The 15,283-nt window shown below is 48.7% G+C and overlaps 1 protein-coding gene across 1 annotated transcript in view; it reads left to right on the forward strand.

Moving 5' to 3' along the window:
* The window catches only part of SMTNL1 (smoothelin like 1), a 72,367-nt gene extending 67,275 nt beyond the window's left edge, over nt 1-5,092 (forward strand). The window contains exon 6 of the mRNA XM_083146123.1: nt 4,909-5,092. The gene's annotated coding sequence lies outside the window, so the exon portion shown is untranslated. The remainder of the gene's footprint in view (nt 1-4,908) is intronic.
* The last annotated feature ends 10,191 nt before the right edge of the window (nt 5,093-15,283 follow it).

The raw sequence follows: 15,283 nt of genomic DNA on the forward strand, positions 1-15,283 counted from the left end.
GCTGCCTATTTCACTGTGGAACTACAAGTAGCTTACATATGGAAAGCAGCCACGCGCTACGCTGAGAACAGCTAGAGCGGCACGCGCACAGTTAAACAGAGCTTCTGGCAAGCTGCCAAGTTTCTGAGACAGACTGTGCGCGTGGCGGCGCCGTGAAACTACACAATAACCGAAGAGTCTTGTGTAACGAAAACACATCCCCTTGAATGCCTCTGCTACAGGAGAAATCATTCGATGGGCGCCGACCATTAAATGATTTCTCCTGCCTTCGCAAATAGAAGTCAGCTAAAAATTACTTTTATTTGCATGCGCATGGATGAAGACCGGGCAGGCGGATGACGTCCTATGATGTCATCTGTACAACGAGGGATCGGCCTTCCCGCATACCCATGGGAATACCCAGCACTTTCTTGGGGGTGCCCATAAAATGCTGGACGTTCCCATTGGTGATCCCCGTCCCTGCCGCCGTCTGCCCCGTGCCTCCCTCCCCACAAAAAATGGCCCGGCACGTGTGCAACTCGCCGAGGCCGTTTGTTGGTGTCTGCACATGCGCAAATACGCGCTTGCGCATGCGCAGATCCCCAAACATCATCCGAATGAACTAGAATCACCCCCAATATGCACAGCAGCTTGCATGTATACTCGTATAAGATATATCTCCAGCATTCATGTTTGTACCTGGATCCTTTACATTCCGTAATGATTCATATGTATAGCACATAGGGCCTAATTCTGGTCTGTGCGTACTTTCACGAATTCTTACGGATGGCGTTTTTTAGCCGTCTGCGTATGCGTGGGGAACGCTATGCGCATGTGCCACGCATGGTCTCTGTACTTGTTCTCAATAATCCCGTACAGAAATGTGCACTGCAATCACTCGGGAAATATGGGCGTATTATGGGCGTCATTCGGAAGTACACAGGGGCGTAGTTTCAAAGTGGGTTAAACTGGGCGTAAACATGGGCGGACACGAGGGAGTGCACTAATTCTGGTAGGCGTGCATTCGGACAGCACACCGAATGCACGCGAACAAAAAAGCTAGAAATATGCGGTGTTCATAAGCAAGTATTGCTTTGCGGAAACCACTCGTTCATGCGCTAGGCAATCGGAACGCCCAATCAGTACAACCAATGTCAGCTGAACACAATACAATCCACTCCTTTACTCATTACTCATTAATTACACGCTTGTCAGTGCTTCAATTGGAACCATTGCAGCTTAAATGGACCATTACTAAACACACACATATATGCTGCAGTTTTCACACACTTTTACACTGCAACCAATGGACAGAACTTACTATCAATAATATAAATAGACATGTCACTTCTACATGTATCAATTAAACCACACATTTCGGGATAAAAATATAAATTTATTACAAGAACTTCAAAAATAAAATGGAAACCGTAACAAATTAAAAGGTACCATGCCAGGAATGTACAAAAATAATATATAATAAATAAATGAATTTGCGACATACATAACCACAGCATAATCATTAGGAAAACATCAGGTGGCTTCACAACAAAAGTATAGCACCAACACTTCAAGTACAGCAGACAGTAATGGTAGCCGAAAGAGGCCAACAGGGGAACCAAACAAGACATTCGAAACGCGGGCAAATGTGGGTACCCTCTGCACGGGATTGGACACAGGAAGCTGACACACACAGCTCAATGAAAGATTTGGGAAGACATAAGGGTGGAGATTAATGTGGACACAAGTTCATTTGCGGGCACGTTTGGCCCTGGTAGGCTCCTTGCCACGTGCAGCAGCTCTTCGGCCACGGCCACGTTCTGATGGTGGCCCAGGTGGAGCAGATGCTGGTGAGGGGGGGGATGGTGTTCCCCCTCTGCCAGCAGGGAGTGCTGCTGGTGGTAATGCACCAGAAACGGATGACAATAGGACCCTATTGCTGGAAACTAGCTCCACCATAAGCTCATTATGAGCTCCACCATAAGCTCATTATGGTGGAGGAGGAGGTCATTTTGGCGCAGGGCTTGATCTGCCAGCACCTGCAGGCTTGCAGCAATTGATTGCTGGGTGGCAGCCATGCCCTGCTGGGCCTCAGCCATAGCCTGCAGGCTCCCAGCTATAATCTGCTGGGTGCTGACCAAACCCTGCATGACCTCCTCGGTCCTACGCATCCGCTCTGATGCTAAGTCTCCCTGCTGGTGAATCTGCCCAAGCACCTGCACCCACCTGTCGTATTTGGGGTCGGCCGGTGGCTGCTGCTGCTGCACGTGCCTGGCACTGGTGGCAGGTGGCACAGACTCCGCCACCTCCTCAAGAGATTCTTCACCAAGCGGTGGGGATGCTGGTGAAAGAGAAAATTTCAATTACAACACATTCCAAGAAAATTAGTACCAACTACTTATGCCATGCCAAATAATTACCTTCAACAAAAGCAGCAAAGACTTCCGCTGGGGCCTCGCTATCCATGGTGCTCACCCCCCGGACCTCCTCTACTGCAATGCAGCACTCTGCCATCTTCTCCAGGGGGGTGAGCTTCAGCCGGCCTGGCATGGGGCCAGCCCCAGAGGTGTGGCTGTGTTCCCACCGCTTGGTCAATTTCTTCTTGAGGTTGGTTTTGAAGTCGTGCCACCTGCAATCAAAGTTTACATATTACTACATGTCACTCCTCATGTTTGCTGTAGCACCCATTGCAATCTGCATCTGATTACAACATGTGCTTCATTACACCAAACTTACATAATATTGAAATCGAAAACCAACCCTTAGAAGATACACTCACACTCACCCTACAATAACTACCGATTAAATGACATGGCAATCATGTCCGTGGCTCCAGGCAACGTGACCGGCCATTGACCAACTCCATCTAACATGTAATGTAAACATTACTGGTCTTGTACTGCTCAAATGTAACACACATGAACTTGCCTCTTCTTAACGTGCTCTGCCTCACGAACTTGTGGAGCTACCGCATTAATTTCCGCAGTTATGTCCTCCCAAATCTTCCATCTCCTTGTGTGTGTCAACCTGTCCTGTGGACACTCAATCCAATCCCGTGCGCGGGGTACCAGGATGGCAAGCTCCCGCGCTTCGAATGCCATGTTTCTGCTGCTTGGTTCCTCTGTTGGCCTCTTTCGGCCACACCTACGGCCACGGCCATGGCCGCCTGTCGCTGTACTTGAAGTGCTGACCAGGCTACTCTGTTGGGAAGCCACCTGTTGTGTTCCCAATGATTCTGCTGAGGCTGAAGATGGGCCAGCTGCCGATTGGCCTGATGTGGATGGCCCATCTGGCTGCTCTTCTCCCACTGGCTGGTCTGTGTTGAGGGGGACATAGGAGGTGCTGGAGTCCATGCGGGCAAACAGGTCCTGGCACTCCTGCTCTTCCTAAGATAGAGATCCAGCCATGTTTGCAACAACTTTTTGCCTTTCTAGCAGAACTTTAAATACTATTTCTGTAATTGGCTTACATCAGCGACACCCTGCGTTCCGTGCGGCAGCGTTCCGTGCGGCAGCGTCACGTATGGCAGCGTACGCCGTGCTGTTTGTGCGGCGCATAGGCCACGCCCATAGTAGCGGCAATTCGATGCAAAACCTGGCGTACCTTCAAAGTCTAATTTAGGTGAACTGTTGTAAGATTTGCTATAATGGACACCTCCAACGTTATGAAATGATAAATGCTATCTGTGAATGTTCATTAGTACTGTGCTATTGTTGAGATTGTCCAAAAAATTTAAGTAACCCAATCCATTTGGAAATCCAGGCCACAAGTCATGCAATAGTCATCACTGATGTCATGCACAACACTAGGCCTATAAATAGTGGTTTGCTGCTAGATTCATTTGTCTCCAGATCTGTATTGGGCCAGGGTCTAAGGTAAGCTCTCCCATGGTCATTGTAGAGATGATATACATTAACAATGTAAGGGTTTTAATGTATGCACCATTGGTTCACTGAGTACAGATTGTTGGGACAGCAAAGGCTTGTTAGCATTATTGAAACATGTTACCTGGCCACCATTTTACTCACAGGTGTTAAACCTGTGTGTCACCATATATTGGTGAACTACATGTCCCAGCAATACTTGAAATGTGTCATTTGATTTATTGATAAGTTGATCACACCAATACTTCATTAGTGTTTAGTTGTTACATGTTTTCAAGATATTTGTGTTTAAGAAGGTGTGTGGTGAGGTAATATTATTGTTACATCATTATAGAGTATTATGGATATTCGGGACTTCACTGGGCGCCCGTCTATTGTACGTATTGATTCATTATTTATGTAAGGTGCAAAAGGTATATACAGTAGATAGATGTTTTTATTGCATAGCAGTGATTGAAAGTGAAGGGTAATGTAAACATGTACATAAGTGTGTTGATGTGTATGTGTGAGTTTGAATGTGAAGAAGAATAGATTATGTAATATGCATACATAGCACATGGGCTTCAAGGGGCGAGAAAGAATGTGGTGAACTTAGCATTATGTGAGGGTTAATGTAAAGTGGTTTTTAAGTGTTTAATTATCAATTAGATAAATAATAGATGACCCGGAAAAACAATCCCTTTTCAATGAGGTTGGCTAATTGCCTAAGTGTGTCATGTGATCGATTTCGGGATTCAGATAAGAGTGGTGGGGATTTGTGCGTAAATACACCGCATCGGTGCGTACGGGCAGGTTCCCGTCCGTTCTGACGCGGTAAGACCGTGCATACGCTGTAAGACCGTGCAGAATCTGTGTGTGTCCACCGCACACGCATGGTTTGGATGTCGTCCGTAAACACGCCCTCTTCTTAAAGAGTGAGTCCGTCCGAATGCGGAGGACCGGTGGGCGTTTTTACGGACGATGTCCGCACTCCGAAAGAGAGAGGAAATATACGCACCAACCAGAATAAGGGCCATAGTGATATAATCCTTTCTTTTTTGTACAGGTTTCATAAAAAGGGAGCTTCGTACAAACCGTCTTTTCAAAGGTACAGAAGCAGTTTACCAAGGTGGACTCCTCTCCATTCATAGAGAAGCTTACAAAGAAACAAGCACATGTGCAGTAGAAAATTGTTTATGTTTTGTCTGAGAAAATAGCTTTATTTTTCAATAAAATATGTTATGGTTAAAGCAGTGCAGAGTATGGATTTGGGACACATGGAACATGGTTGTGCATACCTCCCAGCTTTCTCATTCCCCAAATCGGGACCTGCCATACTGAAGAGGCAGCCGGCCCAAAAAGGGTGCATGGTTAAGGCACAGGTTGGCGAAGATCATGTACAGGAGGCACAACCTGGAATGGAGAATTTAAGCTACGAGGAGAGATTAAGCAAGCTGGGGCTATTTACACTAGAGAAGAGACGTTTAAGGGGGGACATGCTCAACAAGTACAAATATATCAGGGGCCAATTTAAGGAACTGTCAAACACCCTTTTTTCTGCTAGACAGGAATCTAGGACGAGAGGGCACGAGTTTAGATTAGAAGAAAAAAGATTTTGTTCATCTAGAAGAAAAAATATCTTTACAGTCAGAACAGTCAAACTTTGGAACTCTCTTCCTGAAGAAGTGGTGTCGGCAGACACTATAAATACGTGTAAAATAAGGTTGAATAAACATTTATTGGTTAAAAAGATCCACGGGTATGAATAAGTAACATAATCTGTCTTTAAAATATCAGAACATACTATACAACATAGGTCAGGGCTGGGCAATTGCGGCCCTCCAGATGTTAAGGAACTACACATCCCAGCATGCCTTGCATCAGTTTCAGCATGGCCACATAGCAAAACTAATGCAAAGCATCCTGGGATGTGTAGTTCCTCAACATCTGGAGGGCCGCAATTGCCCAGCCCTGACATAGGTTGAACTAGATGGACGCAAGTCTTTATTCAGCCTCACCTACTATGTAACTATGTAACCTAGTACCAGTGGTGTAGCTAGGTTCCACGGTGCATTTGTAGTAGATGAGACCCTTGCGCGGCGAAAAGGGGGCGCGGCCTGACATTATACTGCACACCGTAATGCCCATTGCACTTTTTAGCAAACTTTGTAATACCCATTACACATAAAGCCACATGCCGTAATGCCAATTACACATAAGGCCACACATGATGCCCATTACATACTATATAACAAACCGTAAGCCCATTACATGCTATATAACAAACTGTAATGCCCATTACACATTTGTCTCATAAGTGCCACTTCCCTAAATGCTCATTGCTAGGAACTTCATGCTCTATGCCAGGGGCTTCATGCTCGTCGCCAAGGGGGACTGACCTTGCTCGTTGCCAAGCCTGCCCAGCTCCCCGCTGTGCCCGCCTGAGCCAGAGCTCAAGTCTCCCGCTGGACTGCTAACCAATAGGCGCTCGCAGTCCAGCAGCCAATGCTGCTTCTGATTGGTTGCTGGACTGCAAACTCTATTAGTCTCAGGCATGTACAGTAGCATGGTTATGAAAGCAAACTAAGAAAAGAAATACAGTATGCTGAATTAGAAATCCATTCTGATAGCATATATTGGTTAGTAAATTTGATTCAGTCAGTAACTGACCATCCATACATGACATTTTAAAACAGCGCTATGTTAATATATAGAGATTTAGTCAAAGATAATACTTAAGCTCCGTGGTAGTTGTCATACAGTAAATCATGTTGGTCTCACTCTCCCCAGTCTGTGCAGCCTTCCGTACACGCTGCCTGCTCTTTGGTCTCCCAGGCTACGGAGGTCAGCAGAGAGACGCAAACAGGAAGTCTCTCTCACTGACTGATGCCGGGGACAGCGGGGAACGGGCGAGCAGGGCGAGGGAGCCGGCGGCAGAGCTCCGGCGCCAGGTGTCATGTCTGCGCCCGGAGCAGGTGCTCCGCCGGCTCCACCCTAGTTACGCCTCTGCCTAGTACTATGACCCTCGTTGTTTTAGCATTTTGGGGGCCATGCCCAGTGCTCCCCTAGCGACTGGGCAGCTCCTGGCTCCCTCTGTGCCCTCCTTCCCTGTATTGAAGAGATGCAATGCGCTTGCAGTGATCTTCAGCTCACCCCAACTCAGGGGCTGGCTGGCAACTTTTAGCCTGGGGGGCAAGTCCAGAGCACTGGCCCATAAGTAACAGTCACAGACTGTGACGTGAGCTCTGGCCCCGTTCCTGTCTCTATTGCAGCACCAGAGTAAGTCCTGGGCTACGCACAGACTGCACACACTAGGAAAATAATTTGATGGTAAATAATTGCAAATTGATTTGCCGATAATCGCAGGCCTGTGAAATTTTCACAGGCTTATTGAAAACTTTTTACTCTGACAGTACATTGTAATGTCCATTACACAACGGGATTCCCATTACACGTTACGCCACACACCGCGATGCCCATTACACATTATGCCACACACCGTGATGCCCATTACATGCTACCCACACACCGTGATGCCCATTACATGTTATGCCACACACTGTGATGCAAAATACATTTTACGGTACATACTGTGATGCGCATTACAGGTTAAGCCTGACACTGTGATGCTCATTACACGTTATGCCAGGGCTCAACAAATTGGTACTTGTGTAGTTTCACTGCGCCACTAGATAGGATAGATAGGATACTAGATAGGATACGATTTAGTATGCGATTTGACGTAAGATATCGCATAAGATATAGTATAAGATTTACTATCCATTTCATTACCCCACTATCCACTAGGGCAGTGGTCTCCATCCTTTTTGGGGGCAGGAGCTACTCGCGACAAAATAAACCGCCCGAAGAGCTACTAAAATAAATTTAAAAATTTAAAAATCTACATAATAATAAAAAAATGCCCTTTACACATTATGCCACACACTGTAATGCCCCTGACACATTATGCCACACACCGCAATGCCCCAGACACAAAATGCCACACACTGCAATGTCCAATATGCTGCATACATACCTCCCAACACTGGAGGTAGAGAAGGGACATCTGCGCGTCCAAAATTAGGGGGTTCACCTACTTCCGTGGTACTCCTGTGAGGCTACATCCCCCATTTTTTCTGCTGTGGGGGCATGGCCAGCGCTCTAAGACCTGTAGCCACATGGGGTGCGGCCAATGTAAATGGGGGTGTGATACACATATGCCCCCAATAGTGCCAAATACACATATGCCCCCAATAGTGCCAAATACACATATGCCCCCAATAGTGCCAAATACACATATGCCCCCAATAGTGCCAGATACACATATGTTCCCACGGGGCCAGGTATGCCCCCACAGTGTCAGATACAAACACACACATACTGTGCCCTCTAACATTTAAAATAATAGCCAGCAGATTTTACCAGATTTAAAAAAATGGGACCCAACAGATTTTTAATTAGCAGACCTGGAAGGGTACATGCCCGCTGGGGATACCACACACACACACACACACACACACACTGCCTTCTGGTGGGTAGGAGGCACACAGGGTTGAGGAGGATGCCCCGTGGTGGGTAGGTGGCACACAGGGATGAGGAGGATGCCCCGTGGTGGGTAGGTGGTACACAGGGATGGGAGGATGCATATTGTGTGGATGAAGGGATCAGTTAGGATGCACCACTGTATGTAACATGTAACAATGGTGGTGGGCTTGCTCATCCTGGGTGTACTGTACTTGATGCTGCCACTCTCCCAGCAAGACACATATCCCCGGAACACTGTTCAGCCCAGACCCCTGCCTCCAGTTACACTACTCCTCAGCCCTCGGCAGTGAAATATGACTCACCAACCAGCATCCTCCCTCCAGTTCCTGATCTGATTGCAGTAGAGGTCCAACTGGTGGCGGCTCCTACGCGGACACTACATAGGCAGCAGCAGCGCATCCCATCTCCTCCCTCTCTGGCGGCAAGTCTCCCTCTCATTGGGACCCCGGATCCCGGTCTCTTTCATTGGCAGCAGCGGGGGTCCTGCATATAGCCACTCCGGGAGTCTGACGATGTGGGGAGACACATGCCGGTCCGGGCGGAGCGCATTTCAGGGGACGCAGCACGCAGGTATACTTGCTGCCAAGCGACAACCGCAATCATGTCAAAGGTCAGGCGAGCTACTACAAATCACCAGACGAGCTACCTGTCGCTCGCGAGTGACGGGTTGGCGATCCCTGCACTAGGGCGTGGAGTTGATTTTATATAGCGTGGCGAGCTCAGCGAGGCGAGCGCAGCTACACGTAATGTATTTTATGGAATTGCATGCAAATGGCATGCGAGATTGGTGACTTGCTTTGAAACAACATCCATGTCCCCTCGCGGCGCTCGCCACGCTACATAAAATCAACTCCACGCCCTAGTGGATAGTGGGGTAATGAAATTGATAGTAAATCTTATACGATATCTTATGTCAAATCGCATACTAAATCGTATCCTATCTAGTATCCTATCTATCCTATCTAGTGGCGCCGTGAAACTACACAAGTACCAACAAATTTTAGGTTAATGTAAGAGCCTGGATAAAAGTGTAGGAGCCAGGCAAACAAAAAACAGGAAGAGTGCATGCCAAAAATTTACAACGTAATGCCTATTACACATCACACACCCATTACATATTACACCACGTGCCATAATGCCCAATACACATTATACCAAACCTCGTAATGCCCATTACACATTATACCAAACACCGTAAGGCCCATTACACATTATGCCACACTGTATTGCCCATTACATATTAGTGTTCATTCTAGCACCCGCTATCTTTGAAAAACCATGCAGTTCCTCTTCCCTGCCTGGGGTGTCGCTGTCTGCTGGAGTGCTCCTAGCACAGTGTGGTCTGTATAGCAGCACTGTGCTAGAAACACCACAGCAAACAACGACACCCCAGGCAGGCAAGAGGAACTGCATGGTTTTTCAAAGATAGCGGGTGCTGGAATGAACACTACATATGATAACATACACCATAATGCCTATTACATTTTATGCCACATAAGTGCCGCTTACCTACATGCTCGTTGCAAAAGGTTTCTGCCAGGGTTTGCATGCTAGAACACCTAGGGTTGCATGCTCGATGCCAGGAGTTACATCATGGAACGCCACCAAGTCTCCACTCCCACTTGCTGAGCTGCCTGCTCCTGGGACTTAACTGCACTTGTGCGGTGTCAAAACTAGGGCCCTTATTCTGATTGACGCGGACTTTACCGCATACTTTCGGATCGCGTGTTTACGGCGTCTGCGCATGCGTGGAGAACGCAACGCGCATGTGCCACGCTTTGACTCGGTACCAGTTCGGCCAGATCCCGTCCAGAACTGTTCACCGCTATCATTCGGGAAATAGGGGCGTATTATGGGCGTCATGCGGAATGACACATGGGCGTAGTTTCAAAGTGGGCAAAACGGGGCGGAAACATGGGCGGACACGGGGGAGTACACTTATGTTGGGGGGCGTACATTCGGAAACCACTCCGAATGCACGCGATCAAAAAGGGCAGAAATGTGCGGTGTCCACAAGTGTACTATTGCTTTGCGGACACCACTCGTTCATGCGGTAGGCGAACGTACGCCTAATGACTACAACCATTAACACCTGAACCCAATAGAATCTACTCCTTTACTCATTACTCACTAATAGGACGCTTGTCAGTGCTTTAATTGAAACCATTGCTGCTTCAAGGAAACCTTACTAGTCCCCCACATATGCTGTACTTGTCAGACACTTTAAAACTGCTAACAATGGACATGACAGAATATTAATACTAGCAATACACATGTGTATTCGACATGTTCCAAATAAGCAGTTTTTTATGAGGATAGGTAATTGAATAAGTGGGTCATGTGATGTATAGCAGAAGATACTTCATAGTGGGTTGTTTGGCGTAAATACTCCGCTTACGGGCGGTAGCACCGCTTGGCTCCCGTTCGGATGCGGTATTCCCGAGCATACTCTGTAATACTCTGTAATACCGTGCCGAATCGGAGTGTTTCTCCCGCACACGCATGCTTTGTATGTCGTCCGTAAACACGCCCTGTTCTTAAAGAGTGAGTCCGTCCGAATGCGGAGGACACGTGGGCGTTTCTACGGACGATGGCCGCACGCGGCAAAACACCGTGGCGTGCGGACCGCACCGTAAGAATGCGGGAATATCCGCACCGATCAGAATAAGGGCCTAGGCTTTACAGCGCCCAGCGCAGGCTGTAATCTGGTGCCCCCTCGTTTTCACCTGGTGGCAACCCACACCCAGGACCCCCCTTCTCACCCAGTGGCAACCACCACACCCCCCCCCCAATTCTCACCAGGCGGCATCCCAACTATGTGCTCCTGCCCTGTAATGCCCTGCATGTGTCCTCTTAAGGGATGAAGGCAGAGCAGCGATGGCAGGCAGCTTTGGGAGCCGCTGCTAACTGGGTGCAGAGAGGCGCCGTGGGCTGCTGTGCGGGGACACGCAGCTGTGATGGCTCCTATGCGCATGCTGAACACCGGCACCCGACAGCCTTTCAATTTCATGCACCCAGTCACTGACAGTCCAAGCTCCCGGTCCCGAGGCACATGACCGATGTGGGTAAGCGACACTGGGGCACACAAGACAGACGTACTCTGTCTCTCCTCTTCCTCCCAGTGCGCGCTGCGGCGGAGCGCCGGTACATATAGAAGAGTATCGGTGAACATTACAATACCAGCCGGGCTGCGGGCGGGCAGAAGCTGCGGCTGCCACCCTAAATACACTGGACCACCAGGGTTCTTTTCAATATTTAAGCCAGCCCACCGCACTAATTGATAAAGCGGCCCGGGGGGCACATGGCACCTCATATAGTGTGGCGAGCGTAGCGAGCCACCGAGCCTGAAGCGTGACGAGCACAAGCGGAATACATGTTAAGTAATCTGCATCCGCTCGCCACGCTTCGGGCTCGTATTCCGCGTCCCCTCGCCACGCTTCAGGATCGGTGGCTCGCTGCGCTCGCCACACTATATCAATTCAACTCCACGTCGACGTGGATAGTGGGGGTATGAAAAGGTCGGAGGACGCGTACCGCCGCCGCTCGCCACGCTTCGGGTTGGCGTTGATTGTAGGGTGGCGTTAACAATGGGGGGGCATTTGACCTAATAATTAACCATCAGGGTGGGTCTGGGGGGCATTTAACATTGGATCCAATGTAAAATCGGGTCTCAGGTACAATTTAACATTGAGTCCAATGGCAAAATTGGGTCGGTCGCGTCGCATCGCATGCCTGAAAATCGGGTCCCATCGCATCTCATCGCATGCCTTAAGTTAATGCATGCTATAAAAAAATCGGGCGCCCAGATATTACACAAGTACCACCAGCTTTTGTGAATAGATAAGATGGTAATTTCCATTTCCTAGCAGGTATGATGCTGATCAGTGCACAGCAGGTAATGTTGGGCACAGGGCTTGCTGTCTGCAGCCCCTGTGGGCAGGGCACAGAGGCTTGTTGTCTGCAGCCCCTGTGGGCTGGGCTTCTAGTAATGGCATGTATGTTAGTGGTGTAGCTTGTTTAAGGCAGCCCGCGCTGCCGCTTTGGGGAGCGAGCGGCAGCGGGGTCTGGCGCACTGACAATCATCTGACTCAGAGGCGTGCGCAGGGGGGTACTGGGGGTGCACAGGCACTTCCTAATGACCCCGCACGATTGCAGCACCTGCAGTGACCGGCATCTGCAACACCCGCCTGTGGCCCGGCCAGCCTATTTCCTATTGATGACACTCCCCTCCGCAGCTGCTGCGCCTGTGTTACACTGTATTACAGGCAGCAGCGCTGACAGCACAGAAGCTCCCTCCCTGTTCCTAAGGTAGAGACTAGGGCATGATGGGAATATTGTCAAAACTGAAGGGGATCTAGACACTACCCTGTTTTCCTAAGCACCCTGGTCAGCGCCACTGCAGGGACCGAAAAGGGGTGGGGCTAACGGCTGGAGGGGGCGGAGCTACATGAATGGAGGGAGCTACAAGAAAGGATGAGCTGCCAGCCTGAAGTGCCCTGAACTAGTTGAGCATACCCTCCAACTGTACCGATTCTGCCGGTACAGTACCGATTTTGGTACTTGTTTCCTAGCACGGCCACACCGATGTTGATCGGGTTGGTCGCATCGCATCGATCGCATCGTGATGGTCCCGATTTTTACATTGATTGAAATGTGAATAGGGTCCCTGGGACCCTATTTTACATTGGATTCAATGTAAAAGTCTCCCCAGACCCCAATTTTAACCGCCTCAACGGCACCCCACCCCATCGTGGGGTGACGTTCACAATGGGGGGGGGGGGGGCATATACAATGAGAAATGGGCCATATTGGCCCATTTCCCATTGTTAGCTATGTAAAATGTGCTTAATCGCGTCCATCGCATCTTGAGCCATTATAATGGCACAAGACCGACGCGATAAAGCGATTACAGTGTTAAAAATATTTTAACATTGAACCCTATGGGAAAATCGGGTGCGTCGCGTGCCATGTTAATGCACCCGACCGACGCAATGGACCCGATTTTGCCTTTACCGGCAAAATGGACCTGATTTCAAAGGAAATCGGGTCCATCGGGGGTAATCGTGTACCTTAAGTTAAGGTACACGATTACCCCCGATGGTGGCCGTGCTAGGAAACAAGTACCCCGATTTTTAACGGTCTGTACAGGCAAAATCAAAGTGTACCGATGTACCGATTTTTGATAGCTGGCTCCTGACTCTGGTAGTTGTAGTTTCTAATTGTAGTCGCAGGCTGCTCTTCCGGCAGCAGAGGGAGATGATGGACAGCCGGAACCACGCCAACTCCGCCGACGCTTCCGTTGACGCCAGGAGCCAGGCATGGAGCACAACAAAGGATGGTGGCAGTCTATGGCCGTGACTGAGCGGAGCCTCTCTGCGCGGTATGTTACTCGCCCCTTTGTGCAAAGCGTCAGTCCGCCGTACAGTGCGTGCAGGAGAGGACCGTCCTGAGACGCTGTACAGTGGGACTCCCGGTGTACAGTAACCTGCGCAGAGCCCCTATGTACTATGTGAAATGCTGATTATAGCCAAAGACAGCCCATATCTGGTATGTAGCAGAAGGGGCCCCATGTCAGAAACGTGCCTAGGGCCCCATGGGGTCCCAATAAGGCTCTGCTCAAAGTTGTACTGCCAACCAGGAGGCTAGGAGGGTCCTTACATATAACAGGGACTGGCTGGCAACTGGTGGGGGTCCTCTTAAAAAAAAAAAAAAGGCACAGAACACATTCAGAAAGGGGCTGTGACCACACGCACTTTAAATGTGACCACACCCACTTTAACCCGTGGCCACACCCCCTTCCCGGATGTGTGTCGATTTCTGCCCTTCAAATGTTGGAGGATATGGTTGAGTAATATGTGAGTGTACTGCAACTGGTGTGGGCATATGTATAATCAGCGCTACTAGTGTCAGCAACTGGTCTGGGCATATGTACAGGCAGCGCTACTAGTGTCGGCAACTGGTGTGGACATATGTACAATTAGCGCTACTAGTGTCGGCAACTGGTGTGGACATATGTACAGGCAGCGCTACTAGTGTCGGCAACTGGTGTGGGCATATGTATAATCAGCGCTACTAGTGTCGGAAACTGGTGTGGGCATATGTACAGGCAGCCCTACTAGTGTCGGCAACTGGTGTGGGCATATGTATAATCAGCGCTACTAGTGTCGGCAACTGGTGTGGGCATATGTACAGGCAGCGCTACTAGTGTCGGCAACAGGTGTGGACATATGTACAGGCAGTGCTACTAGTCGGCAACTGGTGTGGACATATGTACCGCAGACGTTTCCTAGCCACAAGGGAAATGACGGCTTTAGTCCACAGCGGCAGTAACTCAACCTTGGGCGGGTGGAAGTACTATCCGCACCCAGCGCCACAGGTTAAACACTGCATTATAGGAACCACTTTCAGCCTCCCTGATTATTATATTTAGAAAGAACCGACAATATAAACCCCACCTCATAGTAGATTACTCACAAGGGTAATTATATTTGCCGGGCAAACCACAACTAATCAATTAATTTCATACGGTGGGATATAAGAACCGCCATTTGGGTTCCCTCATACATACATACACACCAGGGGATTAATACTGTACGTCACACTCAATCTAAGACTTAAAAAATGTGCATATCGGGGGGACACTGAATAAGGATTCTTATCCTTTTTAATATTCACCAGTCTCGTGTTTATATGTATGTTTGTGTGTCTTTTATTTCGCAACATTTTAGAAACCTTTAATAAAAGTTAAATTTTATTGTACTTCACTACTCAGGTGCACCAACCAAAGACATTCTTTTCCTTTTCTCTTTTTTGTTCTCAATATCCAATGTCTCGTGGTAGCACACCCTTGGCTCAAATGTGAAGTTCACAATAACCCAAACATAAGGGTCCATTAA

Source organism: Crinia signifera, chromosome 6 (assembly GCF_055691185.1).
Source record: "Crinia signifera chromosome 6, ASM5569118v1, whole genome shotgun sequence".
In the NCBI taxonomy this organism is placed as follows: Eukaryota; Metazoa; Chordata; class Amphibia; order Anura; family Myobatrachidae; genus Crinia; species Crinia signifera.